Source organism: Mauremys reevesii, linkage group 13, assembly GCF_016161935.1.
Source record: "Mauremys reevesii isolate NIE-2019 linkage group 13, ASM1616193v1, whole genome shotgun sequence".
Lineage (NCBI taxonomy): Eukaryota > Metazoa > Chordata > Testudines > Geoemydidae > Mauremys > Mauremys reevesii.
Genome location: NC_052635.1, coordinates 27,922,901 through 27,945,334, shown reverse-complemented (window position 1 = coordinate 27,945,334; position 22,434 = coordinate 27,922,901). Strand labels below are relative to the sequence as shown.

General features: G+C 43.3%; 1 long non-coding RNA gene across 4 annotated transcripts in view; it reads right to left on the bottom strand.

Annotated features, from left to right (window-relative positions):
- Positions 1–22,434, bottom strand: part of LOC120381277 — a 301,408-nt gene that overhangs the window by 157,802 nt on the left and 121,172 nt on the right. Inside the window, exon 2 of one of the 4 annotated variants that reach the window (XR_005587992.1) lies at positions 15,045–15,155. The exons of the other annotated variants lie outside the window; for them this stretch is intronic. This is a non-coding gene — a long non-coding RNA (uncharacterized LOC120381277). The remainder of the gene's footprint in view (positions 1–15,044; positions 15,156–22,434) is intronic. 4 annotated transcript variants of the gene reach the window in all.

Here is a 22,434-nt window from a genome sequence, read left to right as displayed (position 1 = left end):
TTCTTCTGCCTCCATTTTACCCCCAAGTATCAATGAATTTAACTGGGAACATTTGCAAACTAATGATCATCTCATATTTTAAATGAATAGTCCTCCGCAACATTCAGCATTAGATTGATTTGTTTGGACTGGGGGTGGGAATTTATCCCTTGCAGGGACAGGACAGGTCAAGTGAGGCCCGCCACTGAAGATCTGCTTGTTTGCATCTTTATACTTCTCTTGCAAACCCTCCTGTTAATCTGTTTGAGCCACTGATTGATGTGTCTGTTTGAAACAGACAGTACATATCAAGAAATAAGTTGGTTAAGAGAATACCAAGTAATATATATATATTTTTTAAAAGATGGTTTTAATTCTATGCTGCTGGGCCAAGGTTTTCAAAAGTGACCAGTGATTTTAGACCCAACATTAAAGGCGCCAGATTTTCAAGGGGGGGGGGGGGGGCTGCTCAGCAATTTCTGAAATTCAGCAGCCAAAAACGGAGACACCTTAAATCACTACTTACTTTTTTTGAAAATCTTCACCTTAGCTAAAATCTCAGAAAAATTTAATCAGTAAGATATTGTTCCTAATTTTGTCCCTTTGCATAGACAAACTCTGATTCTCCTCACTCTTGTGTGGCAATAGAGTGACAGCATATTACAGCCAAAGGCCCAGATGTAAAATTGGCATAGCTCTATTGATGTCAATTTAAACCTGCAGAGAATCTGGCACTCTAGTTCCATTTTATTTACTTCTCTTCCGAGAGATCATTAGAAACATCTACAGATAATGTTTTTCAGAATACTACTTGCTATAGATAGAGAATTTCCCATTACTGTTTTTCCTCAGTGTTTAAAAACATATATAACTTTTCCCCAGTAATGTACATTTTTTGCTAAATTATGGATTTTAAACAAAAAACAAAGGAATACATCTCTCCAAGAACATGCTGCTCTGGATTACAATGGTTGAGTGTAGCCAAGATTTGGACCCTAGACGCTAATAATATTGCTTTATCAACAAGTTTTTGTTTTTCATAGATAAAGTGATGGTTATTGATCTTTTGTGGAGGTTTGATTGAGATAAGCACCCAAAAATGTTAGGTGATCAATTTTGCTCCTTGCTCATTTCATATATGCCTCCAGGACTTCTCTAATTTATGGGAGGGACCAGATTCACAAGCACCCAGGATATATAAGGCACAACACACAAAACTTTGAATCTGACCCATGACACTCAAGCAGAACTCCATCTTAGTTCTATGGGCACTCAGTGTTTGAAGTTCTGAATCAAATCATTATCCAAACTATCCAACCGCCTTGACCCTACGAAATTGGATTGAAGACTGCATGAGAAGTGGCTGTCATGTGAATTCTGGTCTGGCTGGAAATACAAAAAGCCGCCTTTTACATTTTTGACACTTGTGTGCGTGGTACACCAGAAAGCAAGGAATTTCATATTCCATGGAAACAGCTTTTAGAAACAAACCATTATCCACATTCTATTAAATCTCAACTACATTTCACCTTCAGGTGGAGGTTCCATATTGGTTCAAACAAGCCAGTCTTGTTTCCTAGTTCCCAGTTCAAATGAGTAAACAACCCATCATCTTCAAGTTATGGGTTGGACGAGAATCTGAACAGTAGGTATGTGAGCTATAACCAATATTTCCTTGCCTTGTATTATTGCTTAGCCTGGAAATTCTGGTTACATTAAATCTTTAGGTGGTGAACAACACTACAGCTTTGGTGCAACACCCTAATACAGCAGCATTTGTGACAACCTAATGCTACAGAATTTGCTTGCTCTCCTTTCAAAGACTGATATTTCAGAAGTAACACAAGAATCCCAAGGAGCAGCATAGGAATTGTCTTTTTTTGGGGGGGGGGGGGGACACATATGAGAAGTCCACTGCGGAAGTTAAGACCTCCAACCCTGCAAGAGGATGCAGAAAGTGTGAACACTTATGGCCATGTGGAGTCTCACTGAAGTCAACAGCAATCTACAGAGGTGTAAGGGTTTGCCCTTTTGTAGATCCCATTTCAGGGCCTACCTCAGACAAAAAGAATTTCTGAAAACATTCTTTAGTTGCATTTTACTTTTGCTACAATCTCCTAAAAGCATACTGGGCACCTCACAACACGGAGAAATTATATGAACCCTTCCTTAAAGAGCTTCCAGACCAAGAATGGACAGGACATACTAGGACAACAAGACACTGAGTGGAGCATACAGCATGGTAACTCAGCAAAAACTAGTGCACAGCATGGTGAGGAAAGGGGTTCTCCCCTGTTTAATTATTATTTGCATTAAGGTAGCACCTAGAGGCCAACCAAGAATGGGGCCTATCATACTGGGCACTACACAAAACAGTTGTAGAGAAAGTTTTTATTAAGAGTTGATGTAAGGAGCTGCTCAAAGGAAGCCATTTGCACTACCCCAGAAGTCTTATTGATCTTACAGTACTGTACACTGGAACTGTGCTACATACTCTTGAGTGACATCTACTGGCACCTTGCTTACCTGCTAACTCTTTACACATAAATACAGATAATGCTCCTGTAACAGGTTGTAGGAAGTATCGTGAATGAGGAGAAGGCATGTAGGCCAACTCGAGGATGGCATGCCCTACTTAGAAGTGGCACAGAAACTTCCACTCAGCATTAAGTGACCAAACTGGGGGCGGGGGGAATTGTCCCTGTAACACTGGCAGACAAGGTGCCAGCTCATGCCAAGGTCCCTAGGCCTCCCTGAACCCTGACAAATGCATAAGTAAAAACCAGTCTGGCTCACCTGTAAGTGACTTTTGTTAAAATAGATGTTAAGTGTATAAGAATGTGTTTAGCATTTAGACTTAAGGAAATGCTTGTAGGATGCTGCCAGTACTAATATTATAACATCTGTTCCCCACGTTATAAGGTTATATTAAGTGTTGGCATTGTAATCCTCTGTAATCGTGTAAGTCATCAAACAGGAAAGGAACATTAATGTAGAAATGCTGGCTTGCTACAGAAGGTGCTAGGTCCTGCCCACCAAGAAGGCCCATTGAAACCAAATGAGCCACTGTGAAACATCAAAGAACAAAGACATTGCTTATTGCTCCTCTGCAGCCATGAAGAGCAGACCATCAAGCTTGAACTCTGGGGAAAAGGAATAAAAATTCCTTGTCAAGAAGAAATTGTTCTCTCTATTCTGCTTGAACTCTGAGGGGGAAAAGATTCCTGAGCATAAGCAAGAGATCCCCAGCTGTTTGGCCTGGGTTAGTCCTAGAGGATTTATTGAGCTTGCTTATTACAGCAGCTTCTATTGGATGCTTTGAACCCTAAGTCTTTTGTATATTTTCCTGCTTTAACCTTGTAAATAACATATCTTTTTCCTACTTAATAAATCTTTAGATAGCTTATTCTTGGATTGGCTAAAAGTGTTGTCTTTGGTATGAGATTTGAGGTACAACTGAGCCGGATGAGGTGACTGGTCCTTCGGGACTGGGAGTTACCTGAGTATGGTTGTGATTTTTGGTGTAAGAGGCCATCTATCACAAAGGCAAGCTTGCCTAGGTGGCAAGATAGAATGGAATACCCAAGGGGACTGTCTGTGACTCCCTGTTAAGGCTCTCACAGTGCTTGGGGAGTTCACACTTGATACTTGGTTGGTGAAATCTAAGTGTAGAACACACAACCCATTTGGGGTTGTGCCTGGTTTGTAAACACCTGCCCTGAGGTTCGTACTCACATTTGTGAGCTACTGTAGACAGCTTGACAGTCCTGATTCTACTCATTGCTCTTCTGTACCCTTCTTGCTGCCCCAAATCCAGCTACGACTTTTGATGAAGAAACCAGTAACATCCATGTTTCCTTTGGTTCTCATTGGTCCTTGTGAACTACAGGCAGAAAAAGCCTGGCCTCATTGACCCAAACTACATCTCTTATAGATTGCAAGGAAAATAAAAGCCTGTCCTCCCTTATTTAAAAGAAGAGCTTTTAGGGTCTGACCTAACATAATAAAATAAATAAATAAATAATCAATGAATCTCTGCTAATAAAGATTATAGGAGTGAAATTTACACTGGATGTAAGTATGATCCTAGAGTCTTTCTGGGTTTCTTTGTTTTTTTGGCATGTTGCCCTGGCATGATTTACACTGAAATAACATGTTGGAGCTTCCACCATTAAAAGGAATTAAATAAAAATGCAATAAAGGAGTACAAAATCAATCCACTTACAGTTTTGTTTAATAAAAATTCATGAAGGACGGATGGGGAGGCCCATATGAACACACCAGTTCAATGAGGCGCTCTATCAAGCCCACAACCATTAGACAGTAGCAGCGGGATTGGATTATTGAACATTAGCATGAGTTAGCTGCATGGCAGTGTGTTGAATATGCCTCAGTTCCCCTATCATTCCAAACTCTGTCATTGCTCCTAGTTAATAGTGCATCTATCGCCTGAAATAATGGCAAACAAAAGCACAGGAGACAGAGCGATGACCTTGAATTGGAAGCTGATCCATGAGGATTCTCCAACAAGATCTCTCCCTGTCCCACCCCAGGGAAGCTAGAAAAGTACAATACAGCAAATCAACCTTTGAAATCAGTAGAATTGCATCTGCTTACCCCAAAGCTAAATTTGGCCTAGTGTGATAATTTTTGCTCTTGTGTGCCCCTTTTCCCCTTTGAAGGTTTTTCTTTATCTTTAAAATGAATTTTTACCCATTTTCCTAATTACAGACTGAAGCTTCAGTGCACAGCCTAACAAGGATTTCCTCCCCCCAACACCAAGCTGACTCCAGCCCACAAACTATGGTATATCAAAATACTGTAGCTACTCTATCCCAGTGGGAATTCTGTTCACGGGGTGGCTACAGAACTAGGCCCAGCATCTTATTCCAAGTGTCATGTCTGATCCAACAGGTTGCATCCATCTTGCAAAACTATCTAGAGTCTCCACTAGAGGAAGAAGATGTTCCACCTATTCACACTTAGTTTTTTAAGTAAATTCATTCCCCATGTGCTTGTGTTCCCCCTTTGGGGAGTTGCTTTCCCTGAATATTTATCCCATAGAATTCAACTGGTAGAAATATTTGTGTTGCATGAGCAAGTATTTACAAAACCAAGCTAAGTGTGCCGTGTTGCCCTCTGGTGGCTGGTATACACAAGGAGGTGAGAGTCTGCTAAGAGTTCAGCTCAAATGGTAGATACACATGTTTTTTGGTGCTGAAGCGCTCAGGTTCTATATTGGCTGAAGACTGGGGTGTGTGGGGGAAGGAATCATTACATTTGCAGACCTATCCAATAAGGGAATAGGAAAATGTTTTGACCAAACAGAATAATCCAATATTGCTCATACCAAAAACATTGAGCACTCAATTGTTTGTGATAAATCCAGAGCCAATAAATAAAAAATGATTGATCATCTCAAATTTCTGTTAAACAATCACACTCTACGTCTGTGGACACTCCAAGTGCCGATAAGAATAATTTACAGCCGCTGATTACTGAAAAAGCTAGAGATAAAGTAGAATTAAAGTTCTCCCAAGAGTCTGGATGAAAACAGAGTTAATCTTGGACACCAGCCTCCTCTACTGCTCATGCCACCTAAGCATCAGGGTTTCCTAGTGCTTCACTAGCATTCCACAAAGTGAAAATACATGGGAACAGCCAGGTGCCTATCCTCCAGCGTGGTGAGTGACCATGCTGTTCAGATGCATAGAAAGATACATGGCCTTTGTACTCACATTGAGGCAGCTCAGTTTTCAGGCCCATGAGAGGTTTTTCAAACTTCACTCTCTGCTTTAAGTACTTACCTCTCAAAAATCAGACACAAGGCCATGTTAGCCTCCTACTTTCTGTACAGCTCCTGAACTTCTCTAAGAGATGCTTTAGGCCAAGCAAAACTGCACTAGCAGTGATTTCCTGGTAGGTTTTTCTTGGTCTGTTCCAGTACATTGACTAGAAGGACAATAACCTCTAGCTTGTTTAACAACTTGCACAGCAGGGACAATTACACTCCTTTTAATTGGCTCCTGGGGTTTAATCATCTCCTGGGACACAGTTTCCGGCATTTCTCATTAACTGCCAGCTCACATTCTCTTGTTCTGTGGAGAACGGGATATGCTGCAGAATGACACACCAAAGGAGGGTCTCTCTCTTTCAGAAATTATAGACTAATGGCACTGGAGCAGGGCAAGGCTCTCTCTCATCCACACACACCCCTTCCCCAGGGCAGCGGAGTCCTGCTCTACACAACATGCAATAACCCTATTATTCCTGTCCTTTGCATGACACCACCAGCTCCACCGAGACCCAGATTTGATTGCACAGTCCACACTAATTTCAATAAAATGACTGAAACTGGGAGAGAGAGATTTGATCAGGAAACTGACCAGAGAAAGACAAGTTGAAGCATTTTAACCAGCTCTCCAACCTATTACAGATCTACTGTCATGCTTACCCATTTAGGCATGAGGAGCACCTCTCACTATATATTACCATCGCCACAAATGTCTGGACGTTTTAGCTATATGTTCCCAAGCTTAAATGGCTCCCCAACTACATGTGAAAATACTGTGGTGAACCCCAGCTGAGACTGAGGGAAAGGATTTGGCCAGTGGAACACACTGCATTAACCAGAGAGTAGAGGCTCCATAATGCTGAGACAACAGGAAAAAGGATGTGACACCCTGAGGACAGGGTCCAGGGAGCCAGGAGCTGCATGAGCTCAGAAGCAGCAGGATAGAGGCATGGGCGCCAACTTATATGGGCTCCTGGGGCTTTAGCCCCAGGAATATTCACAGTCAGGGGCTCTGCTCCAGCAATATTTGGAGCTAGGTTTCTCCCTGCTCTGGGCTGCCGGCAGCCGCTGTGAGCCCAGAGCCTTTTAAATCCCAGCCGCGGCCGGGAATCAGAGGGCTCTGGGCTGCCGGCTGCGGCGGGGAGCCCAGAGCCCTTTAAATCCCAGCCGCGGCCGGGAATCAGAGGGCTCTGGGCTCCCGCGCTGCAGGCAGCCCAGAGCCCTTTGAATCCCAGCCCCTGCCGCTGATTGCCCCTCCCCAGACCCCTGCCCCAACTGCCCCCAGGACCCCACCCCCTATCTAAGCAGCACTGGTCCTTGTCCCCGATTACCCCCTCCCGAGACCCCTGCCCCTAACTGCCCCTTGGGACCTCAGCCCCTATCTAAGCCTCCCTTCTCCTTGTCCCCAACTGCCCCCTCCTGAGACCCCACCCAACTTCCCCCCAGGACCCTCCTACTTGTCCCCTGATAAATCTCCTGGACTCCCATGCCTATCCAATTGCTGCCTGTCCCCTGACTGCCCCTCCGAACCTCTGCCCCATCCAACCCACCCTGCTCCTTGTCCCTTGACTGCCCCCTGGAACCCCCTACCTCTTCTCCAACCCCCAAACTGCTTACTGTGCCACTCAGACCAGCATGTCTGGTTCCATGCAGCTCCAGACAGTTGCTGCCCCATGGAGCCCACAGCCCTCTCCCACCCCCAGCACCTGCCTTCCAGATTTGAACACCTCAAAATTCAGGTGTGCTCAAGCTCGGTTTGGGCAGCTTTTACTTCATTTCTCCCAAATCAGTTTCCCCTGCAAGGTGCCAACTGAAGGTGTTGGAGAACAGAGAGATCGGGTGGCCTAATGCCTGGAAAAGAGACAAAGGCCGGAGGAGGGAGTGTCAGTGCCTGTGCGGACTTCTGGGAAGTGCACGGTGTGGAAGGGGATGCTGTGATGCTTTGGAACAACTCCATACAAAGCCAGTCAGGACTCTGGGGGAGCCTCCTCTCTTGGAGCATACTGTCTCCAGGGCAAGAAGCTTACACCTTCCCGGGTCTGACCTCGGAGCATTCAGCCCTTCCACATCATGCATTTTCCACAGCGAGTCTGCCCAGGCTGGTCCTGGGGCAACCAGAGGTCCCTGCACCCCAACTCTGCAGTCAGATGTGACTCTCAGCCAGACAGTAAAACAGAAGGTTTATTAGATGACGGGAACACAGTTTAAACAGAGCTTGTTGGTACAGAAAACAGAACCCCTCTGTCAGGTCCATCTTGGGGGGTGGGGAGCCCAGAACCAAGTTCTGGGTCTCTCCCCATTTCCCCAGCCAGCTCCAAACTGACACTCCCTCCTCTGGCCTCTATGTCTCTTCCGGACAGAGAGGCCACCTGATCTCTTTGTCCCCAACACCTTCAGTTGACATCTTGCAGGGGAAACTGAGGCACCCACACAGTATTCAGAGAAAATATTAAGAACATTCCACTTCATCACAACAGGTGCAACAAAATATAATACTGTATATTGAAGTAGGCAAGTGCTGCTTCTGACTTTCCACTTTTAATTGACCCTTGTAATCTTGTGGCACTGATGCGTTGTAGCTTCATTTTATATCGGCTTACAGGGCGGGAGCGGGGGGGCACCACCATTTTGGGCCCCACCAAAAATTATACAAACCTGCCGCCTATGGATAGAGGTGGCCACTTAGGAGCTGACTATGGAGAGAAAGCCAGGCAGTGTAGGGCCTGGAAGTAAAAACTGGACAAGGGGCAGTGGTAGCTGCAGGAGAAGGATCCCAGCACAGCGACCTGCCAAGCAGGACGCATGGAAGCAGCTATACACATGTATAGCAGGATGACTATGCCAAGGGACCCCCCACTGTTATATTTACATCCCAGCCCCAGGCATGGCATTTATTCTCTCATGGGATATACCCATAGCACATTGAGTGTACCCTAGGGTTATACAGTGGGCAGAGTGACTTTCATTTTTGCTCCCCTCAGCTCATTGACTACAGATGTTGGAAATAACCTAGGAGAATTAAGTTACAGTAACCATGTCACACAGATCAATCCCAAGAGCCTTGGCTCATCCTTAACTTCCTGCAAACTTTAGAGGAGTTTTGCTGACACCAAAACATAGTATCAGGTTTCCTGGAGAGGTGGGGAGAAGGGGGGAGGAAACCAAGAGACAAGGACTTGCATGGAGTCCACTCTGTACAAGATTGCTGCCCCCTGCCCCACTTATGCGACCCCTCAAAGGGACCAACACATGCACACTCAATCTCTCTTACACAGGTCTTACAGCAGTGTGTAATCCCATTGAATTCAATTGAAGTTATTGCTGATTTACACAGGCATAACAAACTGCAGACCCAAAACATAGGAATGTATTTAGAGTCAGCTGGAAAAGGGTATTTAATGAAAAGTTTCTAGAGAAATACTATTTTCATTCAAATGTCCCTGTAATTTTTTGTTTAATAAAAATTTTGGTTGGGCGGGGGGGGAGGGGAGGGGGGGCTGCATAAAAAGGCAGGATAAAAAGGAGAGAGAAGGTGAAGGGTTTGGTTTTTTTTTTTTAACCAGCAAAATGAGATGAGAAAATCTTTAGAAAAATTGCCAAAAAATAAAAAATTCAGCCAAAATGAACATTCAGTGAACATATTCATTCGGATCCAAAAGTCATTTTCGATGGGGAAAAAAACTGAATTAAAAAGGTTCCACCAACTCTAATAATAATGCCAAAGACATATATAGATCACATGACTTTTTCATACTCAGGCAGGTGAGTGCACGTGGAGTGTTATGATCTAATCACCCACAAGTCAATGGGCAAAACGTAAAATGATTATAATAGTGGGTATATGTAGCTTTGCAACTGATAGGATGTTTTCTCTATATTCTACCTTTAAATTTTGATGCAGCCCATCTGCAGAGGCAGCTGACATTTTGTAAGGAATACCTGATGCAGTATGTTACAAAGGAGACGCACACTGTACTGTGAGGGTGAAATCCTGGCTCCAGTCAAGTCAGAAGAAGTTTTGCCATTGACTTCAATGGAGCAAAATTTAGACCACTTTTGATTCTCCTTGTTTTGTTGTTTCCCTTAATCTAACTCAAGAATTCACTCAGATTGAAGATACAGGTGGCTCTGGTGTATGAAAAACATGAGTATGTAATTTGAATTGTAAGGCCCATTTTGACTCGGGGATAGAGAGGCATACTGAGGGTTAGAAAAACTATGCAAAAAAAAAAAAAAAAAAAAAAAAAAAGAGGTACCTGCTCCTTCCCAGGCAGTCAGAGCCAGCAACTGGTCACATGAGCATGAATCAAAGACACACTACACGATGCAGAGAACAGAAAAAGAAATCTGACATGTGGTGAAGGAACAACGGTGTGTGTTAAACTTACACTGGCAGGACCATGAGATCCAAGTAGTTTTCTATTAGTCCTCAGCTACGCTCGGCCGGTTTGTTTGATTTTTCCCGTCAGGATCCTGCAGTTAAGTTCTCTTTACTGGGGGGAGGGGAGTGCGGTGCTGGGAAAGGGACTGAGAAGCAAGAATCTGTCAAACAGTTGTTTTATTTCCTACAGTGCTGGCTGACTGACCAAAATTCTATAAAAAAAAATCAAATTCAGGAAAAAACCTGAACATGTCAAGGCTTTTGGAACAAATGGCACAATAAGTTTTTTCCTGTAGCTATAGGCATGTATTTCTTTCTATTCTTTATTTATTTATTTAAACCCTTCTAACACACCATTTCTCCCAATGGACTGCAAAGGTTCAAAGGGTTTGAGAGCACCGATAAATCACAACCATATAAATGTCCTGTAGTGAAGTTTGATTCTTATTTACCCGGGGTCTTTGGGCCAGTGCTCAGTCTGTGTTGCAGGAAGCAGATTTACTTCTCCCATGATGCCCTCAATTCACAGAGTGCTCATCTTGCAAGCTGCACCGCTCCAGCCCTCTGCTGCTAAAATGGAGCCCACATTTCTAGTCACCGGATTTCATCCTTTGCTTTATCATCCTCTCCCTCCCTCTCCCAGATGCTGATCTGAACTAACCTGTGGTTAGAAATATCTTGGGAGGTGAGTGGCTGAGATTCAAAGAGAATGTGTGTTGGTGACTGCTATATTCACTGGGGATGTCCAGATCCAAAAGGCTTTCTCCTTAAGTCACCTCTAGTTATGACTCCCTCTTTAAGGTAGCTCTTGGAACCCTGGCATAATGTATAGTGCCATAGGGTAGATGAGTATGTATGCATGCGCACACACACCCCATGCAGGTATGTGCATCACAGAAAGGGCGGGAAAGAGAATTTTTATTAACAGGAGGGAGGGTACTTTACCTATTTTTAGACTTGTTGGATGGGCAATTCTGTACCTAATTTGCATACACAATTCAGTTCAGCGGGCACAAAGGTAATTATAAATTAATTTAATTTGAGTGCATATCCATGGAAAGTATGAGCTGTTCATCCAGCTCTAACTCAAAATAAAACAAACCCAAAATACATCACCACTAACAGACGAATCTCAGAACTGAAGTTTGGCCCAGATAAGCATCTGAAGTGACAGATATTTCTCTAGACCTTTCCCCATTGATTTGCCTCACTGGTATCCATGACCTCATCTATTGTCTTTTTGACCAACGTTGGGGTGAGCAAGTTTCATTCACAGGAATATTCAAGGAAAGCAAAAGCATTACAAGGGCTGCCATTATTTAATTGCATTGAATATTTGTATGGGTAGTGTTCTTATGGGCATTAGGAAGCCCTTTTAATCAGTCACCCAGTAGATTCATCATACAATTTATTACACACATTCACAGGTAAGTTCTGAACAGATAAGAGATGCCATGTTTTATAAAAATTTACATAATCCAATCAGGGAACAGCAACAATACCTCGTGACTTGGGTGAATCAGTCATATGGCACAAATAGTAACTATCCACATGCAGTGATGATGGTCAAGTAAATAACTGGCTAGAAGGCTGGATTAACAGTGACTAATCAGAGCAATCGCTTTGGGAGCAATCCCCAAATTAAAATTTATTCACATAAATGGTTCAAACATTCACAAATTAAACATGTGGAAAATGTCTTATCACTGGGTAATTCATAAATATAATGGTCTATATCTGTCAGATTGATTGCAATGAACAACTCAATTGTTGGCTACAGTGGGACCATGATATGCCCTAAATACATACCATTTCAAATGCACTGTTAAGGTGCAGAAAATCACCTTCTCCGACACCAGTGGCTTTGAACCCTTGAGGGATCCCCACCGCTCTTAAGAGAGTCAAATTATTGTCAATAAATGGGATAAGAGTCTGGAATGGAAATTCTGGCAAAACCCCAAGAGCAGACTTGAACAGAGTAACTGCACGCCAGAAAGCAGTTTGCTTACAGAACTGGCAGGCTTGTAACAATAACCCTTTTAAAGAGATGAGCCCAGTGTACAGTAGTAAGCTAGTTCAGAGGCTCATGAAGTGATGGACCTGGGGGCCATGCAGTATCAGAGGACACTATTAGTATATCCTTCCAGTAAGGTCTAGATGGCTCAGGTGCTTGCTTTTACACAGCCAGCCCAATTGTTCAAAGCCAGCCCAAGTTGGCAGCAACCAAAAATCATCTGGAGATGATAGTCTAACAGACACATTTCATATAGTCAAATTTCTATTGGCAGAACTCAATATCATAAAAACTATCAACAGGTTTAACTGGCAGCATCAGAGGCCAAAAAAGAATTGGACTTGGAGAATGAATTACTGTGCGTCCCTAGAAATCAGATGTGGGGCAGTGTGGGGAAACTCGTGCTTCTGCTGTAACGGTTATGTGGATAAAGAGGTCTCTAGGGTGGTCTGGCCCCTTTTGCTAGCAATAAATGCACTATTATATGCCATTCTTGCAGAACATTACTATTAACTGGAACTCAGAGCTACTTAATTTCAGCAATTAGAGTCCAGCCTTGTACCCCTCCCTGGTTCTGTTCCTACCCAGAGGGAATCTGCCAAGCTCATGGAGCAGCCACTGACTCCAGGGTTGGTAGGAAAAATAGTGCAATTTAGAGGAAAGAGCACAGATCTGGGAGTCAGAAACATCTGAGTTTTAATTTTGGTGCCGCCACTGATTTACTAAAAAAAGAACAGGAGTACTTGTGGCACCTTAGAGACTAACAAATTTATTTCAGCATGAGCTTTCGTGAGCTACAGCTCACTTCTACTGATTTACTGTCATCTCCAGCAAGGGACTTGAACTCAGTGACTCTGTTTCCCCATATATAAAATGGGGGAGAATACCTCACTCAGAGGGATGGTGGGAGGCTCAATCCATTCATGTTTGTTTTATAACACTGTGCAAGTGCCAAGTGTTGGCACGCGGTCTCCTCAATAATTCCTACCAGTCCCAGTCTCCCAAATCTAGTCTTATTTTGATTATCAAATCTTCTGAGCAGGAAATGTGCCTTGTCTGTTTGTAAAGCCCCAAGTAATTTACAATGCAACATAAATACTTTATAATCACTCAGCCTTGCAAAATTCTATTCATCCACCATAAATCACTTTTTTTTATGTCAAGCTAGTGTTTTTTTATTATTATCATCAGCTCCAGCAGAGGACGGACATGTAGGTGATGTCTGGGCTAGCGAACGTGCATAAAAAAAACTTGTAAGACTAATATCTGAGAACTTGAAGGAAGCAATCAGGGTGTTTAACATTCTGAAAAAGGAGACTTCCTCTCAGTAGTAACAATGGAAAATTTCAGATCATTGAAGCGTGTGGCTCAATCTTTTTAACAGACAAAGAGGCAATGGAATGCTCACCTTCTTTGAGGCCCACTTTAGGCTTAACATCAGTTTGGACTTAGTATAATAATTACAATTGTGTTTGTGTTGTGTGCAATGTATGATGAACTCGTTAAAAAAAAACGAACAAGAGCTCATTCCCCAATCAATGGAAGCAAAAAGCCATCTTTAACATAATGGACAGATATAATCATCATGCACTCTGTTAGACATACTGAGTGATTGATACAAAGTGGGGGTGGGAGTGAAATTATGATCTGTAAAGATGTGGCTGAAACAGAGAGAGGGGGAGAATCATTTTTAATATGATTAATATTACAGCAGAGAGGGGAGAAAGGAAAGAGATGGGATTTGGTCCCTTTTAACACTCTACTCCCATGCAGTGCTGCTTAGCAGGAAAGCCTTCCAGCTGAGGGCTATGAAACAGTTATCACTGCTAGGTGATTAAGTTACTAATTCTTCAGGGAGAAGACATTTAGAGGCCCATATTAAAGGAGAGCAAGGCAAAATTACATTCCGTTTCAATTTGGTTTAGCAATTCTAGTGATTTAGTTAAATGAAAAGCAATTGTTCCAATTAATAGTATTGAATGCTATTCATCAAAAGTGTCAAAACAGCTGTGTTGGTGCATTAGTAACCTAGTCTCTTGTCAGAGATATGGATAATTCCCCAGGATTGAACTGGGGAAAACGGCACAGCATCCAGGAGCTTCAGAGGGAACTGAAAGATGGGGGAGGGGGGTAAAATAATCACTGACTTGTCATGCTTCTACTAGGCTCTGTATTGCAGCCCACATATCATTTTATCTCCTGCAGGGACAGCTGTCTGAGCTGGACCCAAAGAGGGCAGGGGACATTCCTGAACATGTGAACTTACCTGCCATTGTCTCCAGGTCCATCATGGGGATACTGGGCAAAGCATGCTTCTCCCAGGCGAGCCCAGCACTCTTAACCAGAGCTGGGGGAGAGGAAGGGGGGTGTGGCCACATCCTCTCCTTCATCCCAGACATCAGGAAGTGTAGAACCATCATCAGTGCTAGTTTTGCCCAGAGGGAGCACAATGGGGAGGAATAGGACTAGCCTCTGCTAGCATTTAGCAACTGTTTGGATCTATACACGTGATCTATGGCAGCCACTGTCTCATGGAACCCATCCATCAAAACAGCGATTAAGGATCTAAGAGGAAAAGTTTGGATGTAACCCCTGAATACAATGGGGTAATAAAACACAATGGTGCTGCTAGCCTGGGAATATGACACTCTGGCACGAGACGGGCCCTTCTATTTCGGGATAAACAGAGCCCAGTCTGAACACGGACAAGGGCATCCTGGAGCTCATTAATCTGTTTGGGAATGACAGAGACAGGATAACAGGTCTGATAAGGGTTTCCTCCAGCCTTTTCCTCACACAGCACAGGCCCCTCCAGCCGCTTCAGTTATCTCCACTCAATAAGGCTTTATACACTTCCTCCCGGAACCCATAATTACCGTCTCAGTGCAGGCGATACCATCATCTTCCTTTCCTTTCAAATTTCCACAGCCTTTTTATGAGAGATTAGAGAGCCTTGTCTCTTTTGGACTCCACTGTTTGTTTTCTCCCTGAACCAGTCAAAGAAGAAAAATACATACAATGTACCTGAGTTGAAGGACAGGGGAAAATGATCCCAAATGCCCAAAAGGTTCAGCAGTGGAGGAGAAGCGCGCCTCATGGACGTATAAGGCTACCAGGGTGGCCTGTTGTTGCTAGGTGAGCTGTGTGCTGGGCTCATTCTATAGTGTAACTGGAAGCGGCCTACACAATTCTCCAGGTTGTGCCAATTGCCAGTGGCTCCAAGCTACTGAACAGCCCCAGCCATGCTCCATACACTGGCCGCATAAATGTGGGGGGCGGGGAAGAAGTCTAGGCTGCTCTACGTGAAGGATCCTGACACTGGGATGATCGTCCCATGATCAGCTGTGCCAGCTTAAAGGCAGCGGTTTAGCACATAGTGGCCACACCACATAGATTTTAAGGCCAGATTAGACCATCACAACAGTCCTATCTGACCTCCTCCATAACAGGACATAGGGCTTCCCTGATTTTATTCCTATTTGAACTAGAGCAGCTCTTTTAGAAAAACCATCCAGTTTTGATTGAAAAATTTCCCCATGATAGAGACTCCTCCACAGGCCTTGGAGTTGTTCCAAAGATTAAAGATTAACTGTTAAAAATCTGTGCCTTATGAAAGGATCTGGGGCAGACATTTAACCACTGACTTGCAACACTACACATCCTTCTTGGGGGATTGCCACAAGGGGCTCGAACCATAACATACGTGCAGTACCATCTTGAAGTCTAGAAGACAGGCTCGGTGTTCTACAGACCTTCCCCCTTCTCTGCAAGCCCAGCTGGTAGGGCAGCTGGGGAGACCCAGCTTTGTTGCATATGACAAGGCAGTGCCCCAAGGTGATGGGACCACAACAGGTGCAGGGTCATGACCTATTGAGACTCACGTGCTCTCTGTGCTCCTTACCAACTGCCCCTCCCCTTTTTCTGTCTTCCCTCTCAGTTCTATTCCCTTCCTTCCCCGCCTCTTTCCCCAACCTACTCCTTTGCTCCCATTTACTCTCACCTTCCTGCTGCTATTCCCCCTGGCAACATTCCTCTCCCTATAATAAAATAGATAAATGAAAGCTTTTTTAAAAAATGGAACTAATAAGGTACCTTAGCAGAAATTGCCTCTAGGAGACAAGAAGTCTCCTACACATCCCAAGGATGAAGGGGAGCATTTACCCCTACCGGGGCTTCACTCCTCGGGGCAGATGGGGGGGGACGGGACCATACATCTGCTCCAAGGCCAAACACCATTGCCAGTCAGTATGGAGAGTGCTGGGGCTGTGGTCCCATCTCATTTCCCTTCCCCACTCACTCCTTTTAGGGTGACTTGTACCCCGGTAGTCGCTAGCAGAGAGCAGTCCTTGTGTTTGAGTGTGTAGGGTCAGAGGCCTACAAGAGAAAGTTGCACTGGTTTAACTTGTGTGATTTAAATCAGTACAAACTCCTATGTGGATACTTATTTTGCAATTTTGCAAAATAAACCTTGTTTAAACTAAAATAAGAGTTCAGCCTTTGGCACTGGTTTGGCTAAGTTAAACCGGTGTAGCTTTCTTGTTTAGACAAGGCTTAAGATCAGGGAGGGTAACTGTAGCATAATGGAGGGGTAAATGGTTCTGAGCAAAAAAGACAGATTTTTCAAATTAAAAAAAAATCAATTTTTCAGTGCCCTAAAATTATCTGTGAATTTGGGGAAAATTTGACAAATAGGTTCATCGGAGGGATGGAGGGGGGAATTTTAGTTTTAGTTTTTTCCTTTAAAAAAAAATGGGGAAAAATGGTTTGTTTGACTCAAACCAGATCCTTTCTCCCAGATTTTTGTGTTCTGTATCATAACAGAAAAATCCACTAGTTGCTCAGCTGTAACGGTAACAGGCTTTCCCAGCTTTATACAACGTAAAAATAAATAATAATGAAACATCCTCTCTAGGCAACGGCAGATCCCAGCACTTTATTGAGACCTCTCTGAGCCTTGTCTTGGAATCATGTCAATGGTATCATATAGCATAATTCTAGTAAACTCATATGCACAAAGGATATTCACTCATTAGACTTGCACTGTGTTTTACCAGACTGTGGGTGTTTTGTTATTTTGCTTAGAAAAACAAAACTGCTGAAAACTCTTAATATTAGGTCCACTCCCAGCCAAACAGCTAACAAAAGCCACTATTTACCTATAGTTTCAATTTAGCCTACCTGGCATGCAGAAAGTGTGGGCTTTAAAAAGAACAGAAATGTATTCTTCCAGACTACATTCTTTACTTAAAACCAAGAGTCTCAACAAAACCTCTTAAAAATCACAGCCCAGAGCCTTCAGTTAGTAACTCCTATTTTTCACATTATAACAATATATGTCCCTTATAAGGAAGGCACTGCAATCATTAGTGCCTTCAGGGCATAGAGGGTTACTGACGATAAAGCTGAGCATTTAATATGCATGAGTGATATTAAGTGGGCCTGTCTATTTTAGCTTGGATAACTCTATACAACATTTGTATTGTTGAGTCATATTTCATATAACACGTAACGATCATCATTATGTTAAGGCCTGCTTTACAAAAGTAAGCCCAATATATATTGCCCTGATTTTACAAATGGGGAAATCGAGGCACAGAGATGTTAAGTGTCATACAGCAGTTCCATTGCAGAATCAGGAACAGGAAATTCAAATCTCCTGACTCCTACTCCAGAACGCTATGCTTTGCACCATACTCCCTGGCAAAGGTAAAATGCTGCATCAACAATACCAGCAAAATACCAACTTCCTGCATTAAAATGACACTTTTAAGCATAATACAGGTCTGTCGCAACTTACGTGCATTTAACATGCGCGACTGCAGCTTTACGCTGAAGGGCCGGAGTCCGGGGGGGGCGTGGCCTCAAGTGGAAGAGGCATGGCCTCAAGATTTAAAGGTCCTGGGGCACCAGTTGTGGCTGGGAGTCCCAGGGCCTTTAAATCACCCAGGGGCCTCCCAGCTACAGAGGTGGCTGGTAGCCCCTGGGGCGAACTAAAGGGACCGAGGCTCCAGCCACCGTGGAGCTCCGGGCCCTTTAAATGCCAGCCCCAGCCCGGCTGCCAAAGCTGCGGGCGGGATTTAAAGGGCTCCTCCAGGCTCCCTGCGACAGTGGGAAGGCCGGTGGAGCCCTTTAAATCCTGCCCGCAGCCCCGGCGGCCAGGCCGGGGCGGCATTTAAAAGGCTCCTCTGGGCTCTCCACGGCGGTGGGAGCCCAGAGAAGCCCATTAAATGCCACCGTAGCCCTGCCGCCGGAGCTGCGGGCAGGATTTCAAGGGCTTGGAGATATAATTTTCAGTATACACGGTTTTCGCTTTACGCGATAACCGCAGAACGGAACCCCCGCATATGATAAGACTTGCCTGTACGTCAGTTCCTTCTCAATGCACAAATATAAGTAATATTCTTAATATCAGAGATCTCTAAATTTCAGATTTTCAATGCGTATGGCAGCAAGTGAACCGACTCCTAAGAACTTTAACTTATCAGTTATACTGGATCAGGATATGCTTAAGGACCACTTGTCAGCAATACAGAATGGGTCCAGCCACTCACTCTTACTAACATGAATTGCTTCTTTCTTATAGGTTTTGGGCAACTAGAAATGCCACTATGTAATTATTTGCAATTGTACAAGTTAGACATGTTGTAAGTACAACTAGTCAGCAAATGGGATTCCCTCTGCCCTGTGGAAAAATTTGACTTTTTAATAAAAAAAGTTAAAATAAAAATGGAATAGTTTGACTTGGAAACGCCACTGCAGTGCACCCAATTCCCATTATCCTCCATAGGCCGGGATCCCTGATAGGACTGTGTCCCCCATGATGCACTATTGCTTCCCTCTTAGTGAGGGGAAGAGGTGTATCGTGTGAGTGTCATGCCACAATCCATCATGGTAGATGAACTCCAGCTGAGGACCCCAGCCCATTGAGGGGAACAGAGACATGAGGTAATTGAACTACATCTCCCAGGAAGCACCTTGGTGGTTTATCCAAATCAGTGCTTCAGTTTTTGGATGAAAACTGAAAAGTTTTTGCTTTATAGTTATTTGGTTTTGACAAAAATTAAAAGGTGTCTGCTTGACACAAAAAATGAGTGTGGAAAATATGGTTTGCCAAGTCAAAAAAAATAAAATAAAAAATTCTATCCAAACAGTGTGGCTGGAACATTTTCTACTAACTCTAATTGCAAGAAGAGTTGGTAAAAAACACTGCAATTTTTTGTTAATTATTTAGATGAATTCACAAAAAGATTCTGCTAGCTCCCTTTTGAACTCTGCAAGAACTCAAGAAAAAAAGATGCAGTAATCTATTAGAACTAAAATAATTATATTATAACCACCACAGAATGTTTCCTAGTGTGCATTTGTTAAATACAGAGCACACAGCCTGAGAATGCTAATTTAAAAAATTAAAATGAACATTAAACTACAGATTTTACTTCAGTTTGGAAGGATAGAAGCTGCAGTATTGCAATTGCAGATCTTTTAGAAGAATAATAGTTTTGTGCTGTAAATACAAAGATTATGGGCTTCTGTACACAGGGAAATTGATCAGCATGGCTATAACAAGTAATTATTAGACTATAGCTATGCCAGCATAACTCTGGCATGTGAACACTATTCCAGAATAAAAGTGACTTTCTTCTAGAATAATTACTGTGCTTTGGAAGCGGAGTAACTATTCCAGAATAAAGTTACTTTTATTCCATAATTGAGAGCCCACACAGAATTATTCTAGAAAAGCTAGAGCAGAAATAATGTATTCCTCTATAGCTATGCCAGTCAGTTTCCCTGTGTAGACAAGCAAATCTATTTAAATTGCTGTTATAATAGATTGTTACAATTTAACCTCTTCCATGCCAAGTGATGTACAAAGTTTTGTCCAAGGAATGAGTTTCTCCAGTCCAGTGTACCCGGTAGGCACATCTTGAAATTACATCCAAATGAGTGGGACTTGTTCTGTTTGAACTTGCTGAAGACGACATGCTCGGCAGTAAAAGGGTTAAATAGGGCAATGCAAGACTGCGTGTGCTATATTATAGTGATGCTATTGTATTATAAATAATGCTGGAGAATGCAATACTTATGTTTAATATTGGGCTTGCTTATAAAGTAAGTTTCTCTTTCTCCGGTTTTAGAGAAGCATGCCTCCAATAGTAATATGAAGTAAGGATCAGGCAGAGGCGCTTAGTCGAGAGCATTTGGAAGGAGTCACCCACACACCTGTTAGTGTTGGGAAAATTCAGGGAAGTTAGAACAGGAAACAATGAAAACATTTTGAGTCATCTGCTCTTTGTATCCCATGTCCTAAGGTTTAATAACTAAGGACAGAGGGGAATCTCAAAGGGTTAGGAACTCAGCTTTAGTTCATTTAAGGATTTTAAAAGTTTGGATGTTTATTTGAACCTCATCCAAAAGTATGTGACCCTTTTACAGCTGCAAAGCTGGGCTGGAAATACTTTCTGATGAGATTTTTTTGGCACTTCCACTTCTCATCACAGCTTTAAACCAAAATTGGAAACAAGTCTCTGAACCATAAAAAGTGTTCAAGTTGGTTCTTTGAAATGGATCAGGGCTACTGCCTTGCAGAGAATTTAATCCTTTAACAAGGCTATTTTTTTATTCCTATATGTGTCCTTGACACATCTAAGAGAACTTTGATATTCTGTGGAAGTTTTGGTACTTAAAACACTCCCTGTCCACACTGTGGTTAAACCAGATTAGCCACCATGGCTAAACTGTTTGTTGACAGCATGGTTCTAGAATATGATCATAACAGGGTTCTTAAGAAAGAAATCGCTCTCCACAGTGATCTGGGCAACAGTGTTAGAAACAGGCTAGCTGCAACCATATTTAATCCATTAAAGATCCTCAGGAAACAGCCTCAAGACACTTCTGGGCATTTATACTTTTGTTTTCTCACAAGACAGAGCCAGATTGAAGTAAAGGCAATATAGGCGGTGCCAAGAGCCCCAGCTCCTGGAACCAAGTGATCACCTCAGAATTCCAGCATTCATTTAAAAAATTCAATTGCCAAGGAGGCTTTAAAACTAGAACCGATCATAACTAAAGCAGCACTACTGGACTAAGTCTGCAAAAAAATAGGCTCTGAGATGTGACTTGCCCCAGGTATCTCAGTAAGGTGGTCATTGCAGGACCTGTGTAACCCACACACCTCCTGGGTGTGGTGTTCTGTCCCATCTAGTGGCACTGAGAACATTTGAGAGAGATGGAGATAGAGATTAATGAGTCTGCTCTACAGCCTATGGGACACTTGTAACACTGACAGACCCTGGTCGTCGGCAGGTGGGATCGAACCTGGGATCTCTATGCATGAGCCTCTACAGCATGAGCTAAAAGCCATTTGCCTCTTAGCTAAGGCTGTAGAGCAAATTCAATCTCTCTAAGTGGTCTCAATGCCACTAGCTAGGACAGAACACCACACCCAGGAGGTGTGTAGGTTACAACTGCTCTGAGGGGTCTGCTAACACCACCCCTGCAAAGGACCATGTATAGCAGGAAGTGAAGACTACAGTGGGCCTGGCTCACTCACCCAAGCTGATACAACCTGGCTGCTAGGGTAAGTACTGGAGGGCCCCCTTCTTTGGAAGACGGGAGCCCCCTTGCTACTGAAGGGACAGTGGCAGTTGCTGGCATTCCTGGAGAGAAGGGGGCCCTATACCACTGCCACTCCAGGTGAAGGTGAGGGGGAGCCACAATAATGAAGCAGAACACAGGTGTCCCCATGTTGTGTGCACAGGGCAACATGTTGCCTCATTCTAGTCCTGACTAAGGAGGCCATTTGTGAGCTTCTACAACCGAAATATCTCGGTTTCACAGTACTTCCACCATCTGGAATTGAAATACCAGAAGACCAGCTCTCCATAAATGGCTTCCAAAGGCTTTAAAAAGAAAAACACCTGTTAAAAACCCAGTACAATGGTCCACATCCCTGAGGTCTTGTTTAAAGACTCAGCAAAATGGAGTAAAAACAGAAGAAGCACCTGAACATCTGGCCCAAACACCTACCCTTTTCATACCCCTAACAAACTCTGTTAGCAAGTTCAACCACAGTTTGGATATGGCCTTTTTAAAAAAATAAATAAAAAAATAAATAAAATAGGCCCGTTCCTTTAAGTGAGCTCCCTGTGGTTTTCTATCACTGAATCTCAGCACTGGATGGTGGCAGCCTTATTGTGGCTGTTTTTCTTCCTAGGTGCAGTTTAATCAGCAATGCCCAGCTGAGATGTAATACACAGAATAGCAGCA